General features: G+C 34.4%; 1 long non-coding RNA gene across 2 annotated transcripts in view; it reads right to left on the bottom strand.

The window, feature by feature from the left end:
* Positions 1-431: 431 nt before the first annotated feature.
* Positions 432-6520, bottom strand: part of LOC140600667 (uncharacterized) — a 74639-nt gene continuing 68550 nt past the window's right edge. For both annotated transcript variants that reach the window (XR_012003840.1, XR_012003841.1), the window contains one exon: positions 432-679. This is a non-coding gene — a long non-coding RNA (uncharacterized lncRNA). The remainder of the gene's footprint in view (positions 680-6520) is intronic.

Here is a 6520-nt window from a genome sequence, read left to right as displayed (position 1 = left end):
TTGTTTGATGAATTACACTTGCCAAATGAGGGGAAAAAATATTCTATGTTCAAATACAGTGTCTGGCTTTGTGTTTAACAGATATAAAGTCATAAATAAATGTTATATCTTTACCTTGCAAAGCTTTTTTTGTTTTTTAAATCAGCCCTTGAACTCCCTTACAGCAATTCTCTTTTCTCTCCCATTTCCTCTCATTTATTCTTTCAAATTATTATTATTTTATATCTTTATCATCACTCCCCATCCTACTATCAATATTCTTCCTTCTTTTCTTTTTTCCTCCATCACTCAGAGAAAGAGCTAACATTTGCCTCTGTAGTGAATTTTCTAGTACCAAGTAAATACTAAGGACATGCTGCCAAGAGTGACATACTTGCAATTTATTTGCCCTCCCTGCTTAAATGGGAGAAAGAACAGGTGAGATCTTTTTCAACAATTCATAAATAGAGATTGCTCTCCACTTTGAGTAAATTAAGTTAGTTGCTTTTGTAACAATAATTGAGGCAGTTATCAAGTCTGAAGGACCAAGAAAAATAGAAATGTTTATAGAAACTTTCAGGGGCACTAACTGACTTTCACAGGGCAGTAAAAGAAACTTTTCAACTCTGGAGAGAATTGAAGAAGCACAGAAGTCCACACGTATCTGGCTGCTTCATATCAGGAAGGCATGAATTGGATACTGTAAAGAAAGAAAAAGGTTTGAAATTACATGAAAATCAGACTATCAGGAAGGGAACTAAACTAAACTTAAGGGCAGAGAATAATGCTGTGCTTGAGAACAGATGAATCTCACTATTTGCAAAGTTTCATATTTCTCTAAGGGCAGGAATTGAGCTGGAAAAAGAAGTGGGGAGAGATTTCCTCTCTGCCTCAGGTATCAGGTTCAGGTTGAATATTTCAGGTGGTGCCTCTTCCCTGGGTGTGCAGTAATATGATTCACTGTATGATTAGGCCTTTCTTAAAGATGCTGTTGGTTTGAGGCTGTTGATTTTGCCTCAACCTATTCTCCTGATTGACTTCACATCATGTGCTCCCTTCAAATTTCATTCTGTCAATCACAAATTGTTGAGTTGGAGAATGATGGTAACACCTACAAAAGACTTGTATTACTATTAAAATGAGTGTCTTTATGGTAACAATCCTCTTGGGTTATCTTACCCATCAATTTATAAGATTATAGAAAAAAATAACTTTCAGTTTTTGTTTAATGAAAATCTGATACATACCTAATAAAGGAATTCAAAGGTTGTCGAATGGAAAGCAATGAAGACTGTGGTCTCCTCACTTCCATTTTCACCTCTCTCTGAAAATGGCCCCTATGTGACAACAGGCTAGTTTCTGAGGGTCTGTACATGGTTCATATATACATATTTCATAAAGACAGAGGGATATTTGCTACCTTTGGCTTAAATTTTTGGTCATTTTCTATAGATTATTTGTAAAATACTAGGATAAGGGCTTGGGCAGAGAGAATGCACAATATGGAAATGCGATTCTATCTTAACAGAATATGAGATTTGATTAGAGGCTGAGAAAAATTAAAGAAGAGAACAATAAAAAAAACTACTGCAAAAGAAGATTAAAATGCTTATGCCTGTAAAATTCTCTCAAGTTTGACCTCTCATGCATGTAGCAATAGAATGATGATAGTCAAATACATGTGATTCACTTGAGAGCACACAAGGTTTTAGATATTAATAAACACAAAAGCCAACATGAATCAATTACAATTCATTTATTTTTTACTCCTCTGTCCATCTAGCAAAACAGAAACAGTCAAAGAACTGGTCCAAGATAAAGAATCAGTATATTATTTTTAAAGAGGTAGACAAAGAGCAGACAGGAGGACAGGAATGAGTATCCATCAACTCTCTTTTTAAGTCACCCCAAATGAACACATTATCTGAGTAAAATTAGTGTGCTTCCCTGAACAGTTTCAAGAAAAAACATCCACAATACCTCTTCATCTGCTACTCAGATTGTCACTCTCTCTCTACATAAATATCTTGTTTTTTCAACAAAAGATCTTAAGTTCTACAATGAGTCAGGCCCTGCAATAAGGTACCAAGTAGGATTTTGAGGTAAAAGATTTAAGCTGGATACATAACAGTTTTTTCTGGGGTCCAGAATTATTGCCCTATCCTAATACTAATGGGAAACAATTTGTGTCATTTCTGAAGGAAAATGCAAATTTCTACCCGACTAGCAGCATTACCAAGAGAATAAAGAGGTACATATTCTATTCAATCTAGTAGCAGTTTATCAGAATAAAATATGAGAAAGATGGTAGAACAGGATAGAAAATATTTTTACTTTTTGTTTGAATGTGAGTCTTTGTACCCTTCCCCCATTGTTCCTCAGAGGTTAAAGGGAAGAAATAAAACTCTCATCACTCATATATTTCTGGTCAAGCAACCCTGAGGGCTACTTCCTGTTTTGCTGTGTGTGAATAATAGTCTGGTGCTTAGGGCAACTGACTTGTGTTTTATTTTATTGTAGTGCTGTAAAGCAATTTTGGTCTCCAACTGAACATTTCATTTCTTCTTTATTAAATTTCATGATTGTTCTTTCACCTCAGGTACTTAGAGTAGTAGCATTTATATTTTTAGAGAGCACATTTTCTTCAATGTAAGTGCTTATTATAAAGAACCTGGTGCTTTTCAGTACATGGATTCCAGGCAAGATATGCGGGATATGGTTACTTAGACCCCGGAAGGGCAGAGTATAGGCATTTACACAATAGAAAGGGGAGGAAGGTAAGCTGACATAATGCACGACAGATCAACGTGATGCCTAATCAATGTGGCAAAAGGGTCAAACCTTCTTGGTTGTGATGTGATTGACAAGAGATGTCATGTCTGTGAGCAGCCAGGGAATGGATATGAACTCTGCTGAGGTCAGAAGCAAAGGACACAAGTTACAAATGAGTAAAATAGATTTCAAGTCAAGTTCAAGTGTCACCTTTTCCATGAAATCTCTCTGACTACATCAGCCCTCACTCTTCTTCCTCTTCAATGAACTTATATATTGCTTCTTTTATTGCTGTACAATTTAATATTCAACCATATTTTTTGTTTTATTCATTCTTCTTTTTAATATTTTTGAATAGCTAATGCCATTGGTTTAGGTGATCATACCTCACTCCTTAACTATCCTACAAGGCTTTAAGGACAGTAGTTATTACGTAAGACATCAGGTGCTGTGGTAGAGTAATATTAATGTAGCCATACTAATAGTATAAAGTATCACTAATGTTTAAGAGACCTTGTAACCTGCATTTTCACAAGTGTTGCTGTTAAAATTTAAACCCGGATGTCTAAAATCCTGCATCTCATATTTATTTTATCATAGAGAAGCATTTGAATTTTACTCAAATAATCAGAATTCTAATCTGACCTCAATCTCCTTCTAGTTGTAAAACTGTGGATATTCACTTCCTTTTTCTGAGTCTCAATTTCATCATCCACAATATGAATATAATATCTCTCCTGAAAATTTCTCAATATGGTTTAAGTTTCAACAAAATCATAACACATAGGAAGAAATATCTGAATCAAAAACTATTATGCAAATTGAATACGGTGCTTCATATTTTCTTTTGTAACTCCCCAGTACCTAGTTGAGTGTTGATATATGAAAGCCATTCAACTATTTTTAAGTGCCATGATTTTAAAGATGATAATGAAATGAGGAAAATAAAATTCAGGAAGCAGGTCTATCAAATAATCAATTTTAGGTGGCCTTTTATGTTTTTCAATTTTAATTTCAGGTGTGTGTATATGTGTATGTACATGTAGGTTTATTGTTTTGAGCAAGGCTAGTGGGTGGAGAGAGAAGTTTGGTGTCTGGAAATAACCATGTTAGCAGAGAATATACAGAGAAAACCAATTAGTTCTGCAAAATTCAGTTGTTAATACATCAGGGAACAAAATTCAACTGAAGTTATTGATTTGGTATATTAAAGTGGTAATTGGGCCTCAGAAGATAATTACTAGAAACCAATATACTTTGTTTAAAAAAAAATCTGGAACATTGGCTGACCTCTATTTCCCATGTACCTTCTCTATCACCCAAGGCATAATAATTTAAATTCAATTTGTTGGAATTTGATGTTTATTTTGAAATTCTAATTATGAAAGGCTATTAAATTGGAAGCTCCCTATAAACCATGCCTTCCAGTATTCAGGTGCTTATGTAATCTTCTCCTACATTAACTCTGGGTTTGGCACATAGCTTGTTTTGATCAATGGAAAATTAGCATGGCAATGAAAGCAGAGGTTTGAAACCTATGTGCTCATTGGTGCTTGTCATCTTAGAACTTCTCTTAGAAACCAGCTACCATTCTGTAAAGAAGGTTAAACAAGAGTACTAAATAATGAGAGGTGGCACAAAAAGAGAAAGAGACCTTGAAGAATAAGAGGCCATCTTGGAAATTACATCCCAATTGAGCTCACGTTTGAATATAGTTGCTTGAATGACTTCAGCAAAGAAAAAATATGGAGCAGAAGAACCACCCACAGAATTATGATAATGAATAAGTCACTATTGCTTAAAGCCTTGAAGTTTTACTTACTTTGTTTTGATACTTAATAAAACACTCATAAAGGCTCAAGCATTATGGATCTAACACAAATTTCACCCCCGATATATTTCATTGGCTAGCTTCCCATCATATATATTAGTATAAAAGTAACCAAGGGCACCTGTGTGGCTCAGTGGTTGAGCATCTGCTTTTGGCTCAGGGTGTGATCCTGTAATCCCAGAATCAAGTCCCACACCAGGAGCCCTGCGGGGAGTCTGCTTCTCCCTCTGTCTTTGTTTCTGCTTCTCTCTGTGTGCCTCTCATGAATAAATAAAATCTTAAAAAAAACAAATAACCAGAAACTTGAATTTTTAAGTCTCTTGAGCTCACTGAACTTTACCACCTAAACTCAAAACTGCAGTTTAGAAAAATGGATGCTCCTTCTAAATATGCCCCATAAGGATATATGGAGAGGGAGGCAAAATTTGATTGTGCCTTGACTCCCATTTTCCTTCAACCTTTTGAGACCTATCACTCCAAAGTTTGCAAATAAACATGAGTTTTTTTGAGGAATTGGGCCAATAAAGAGTAGAATAACAACTCTGGAAAATCCTTGTGAAGTGTGAGTCCAAAGAAAAATCTCCAAAGGACTTTACCTTTCCATAGCATTCTCTCTCATGAAGGGTAACAATTTCCTAGCTTAATAATTAAAGTCCACTTTCCCCAAAACTTCAAAAATCTTCAAGTATCTCTGACTGACTTTCACATACATTTGGATAACATCCATTTCTATTCCAAGAAGGGCTCCTGCTCTCTGAATTTCTTTTCCTTTTCCTTTATTACCCTTGTTCAAATATTCTCACAGCTCAGTTATCTTTCTTAGATGGGCCTTTTGGTCTTTTTTGGGGGATGATCAATTTTGCCCATTATTCATAAGCTTCAAAGAACCATGTTGGGGACCCAGAGTACAAGAATGGAGAGGAAATTTGGAATGACAGGTCTCAAGGGCTCCTTTGAAATATTCTCATTACAGTAAGTTGCAGACAGATTTTTTTCTCATTGAATCTATTAAATCAAACTCTTTTTCCATTATTCTGGAGGCTGCTATGATCTAAATCTTACCAACATGGCACATATTACCTTACCTAATCCATAATCACTCCTGCACCTTTGGAATTAGTAAGCACAATTGTTCTTTACAATAGAATCAAATGACACTTCATAGACTCCTTTGTATATAAACTAAAGTGAGGGTCTGGATTGACCATTTTAGTGTAAGAAAAAAAAATTCTCTATGTCTCCTAGAAGATATGATAATAGCAAAAAAAGAGGAAGATAAGGGAAAAGATGAGTGGCTAACTTTTAAATTACAGAACTTATTTACTTTTTAGAGTAACTGAAAAATTAAAGTACTTGATTAAATAAAATAGATAATAATGGAGAAGTGAATTCTGTTTCAATTTTAATTTATTTTAAAATTATGTGGTTCAAGCCTCTCAGGAATGTAAAAAAAAAAAAATCTACCTTGAACGTTTTCTCTTCATATCTAATGAAATGTTTTTTAACTTAATGCATATATATTGAATGGAAAATTTGGCAAGTTTAAACTATGTAGATAACACATATAAATTCTATAATGCAGTCAAGTTACATGAGTATTTTCCTCTGACTTTTCCCATCCTAAAGACTGGAATTGTTAAGGGGACTTACATGGCAGAGTCACCAATTAAAAAACACATCATTAGCAAATATATTTATAGAGTAGATTTAGATGTACAGAGTGATGGCAAAGATAGTACAGAGTTCTCATACATGCCATACCCAATTTCTCCTATTTTTATTATCTTACATGCAATACTTGTCACAATTAATGAACAATTACTGATACCTTATTATTAACCAAGTCCACACTTTATTCAGCCTTACTTTATGCCTAATGTTCTTTTTCTATTTCAAAATCCCATCCAAGCTATCATATTATATTTAATCGTCACACTT

Source organism: Canis lupus, chromosome 12 (genome assembly GCF_048164855.1).
Source record: "Canis lupus baileyi chromosome 12, mCanLup2.hap1, whole genome shotgun sequence".
Taxonomy (NCBI): Eukaryota; Metazoa; Chordata; class Mammalia; order Carnivora; family Canidae; genus Canis; species Canis lupus.
This window is presented reverse-complemented; position numbering and strand designations above follow the sequence as displayed.